The sequence below is a fragment of the Miniopterus schreibersii genome (assembly GCF_964146895.1).
Source record: "Miniopterus schreibersii genome assembly, chromosome: 1".
Lineage (NCBI taxonomy): Eukaryota > Metazoa > Chordata > Mammalia > Chiroptera > Miniopteridae > Miniopterus > Miniopterus schreibersii.
The window spans coordinates 15,995,268-15,996,385 of NC_138101.1; positions in this window are offsets into that span (position 1 = coordinate 15,995,268).

Below are 1,118 nucleotides of genomic sequence, written 5' to 3' on the forward strand. Positions count from 1 at the left end.
ACTGATAGATAAGATTTTGTGAAAAGGTAATCAGATATGGAGAGCAGAGGTTAAAGAAAAAGGGTGGAGTAGAAATTGTGGAAACATCATGTTTAAACTGTTGAAGGAGCCTATCTCCACTTCTATTTATGATTAATTACTGGCACCTTGAGCTAAGCCAGAATCCTCAGGATGATTTTTTATTTGCCTCTCACATATCCCATAAACCTAATCCTATACTTTTATTAAGCATTCAGTATGTGCCAGTGATACCTGGTAATTATTAACAGGAAAGCTATAAAGGGAAGACTAGGTAATACAGGCATGCCATTTATACAACTTTGCCAGAAAGCTACAGTTTAACATTCTCTAAGTCTCTTCCTCTCAGATCCCTGGGGGGAGGGACTGAACAACAGACACGTGCCCAGTAAGGTCTGGGTGACATGGGAAGATGCTTACCTGTCAGTCACATCTGGGAGCGAGTCAGTGGCCAGAATAGGAGCATCCACTACATGGGTGTGAAATCTGAGATAAAGGGAGCCCCCTGTCTCTCTTGCTGTTTAAGCCTGACTCCTGCCTTGTGGGGCTACCACACTCTGCACTTGCCCATGTGGCCCACAGCCATTTGGACTCCACACAATGGACTAATGAACTTTAACTAGACTGATGCTACATCGAACTCAGCTCTACCCTGGAACAGAAACTCTGGACACTGGCTTTGCTTTTAGCTCTACTGGAGTCACAGCTGCACATTTTCCAGGACTGGTTTAAAGACAATGGGACTTTGCAAACCGAGGATGTAACTCTATGCAAATGAAAATCACCCATTCTCCCGTGCGAGTCTTAGAAAATTATTTTTCTGAAGATATCGCAAGAACCCCACTCTCACTAGCGAATGAGGAATTCCACCCACACAATGCTTTGGCAACACCAGTAAGTGTGCTAAATTTTTTTTAAGGTTTTATCTTTACAAGAAACAAATGAAGTAACACCATAGCCTGAATATTTCTGTCCCCCCAAAATTCATACATTAAAACCTAATCCCCAGTGTGTGTGTATTTGGAAGTGGGACATTTGATAGATTAGGTCATGAAGGCAGAGCCCTCATGAATGAGGTTAGTGCCCCTAAAAAAGAGACC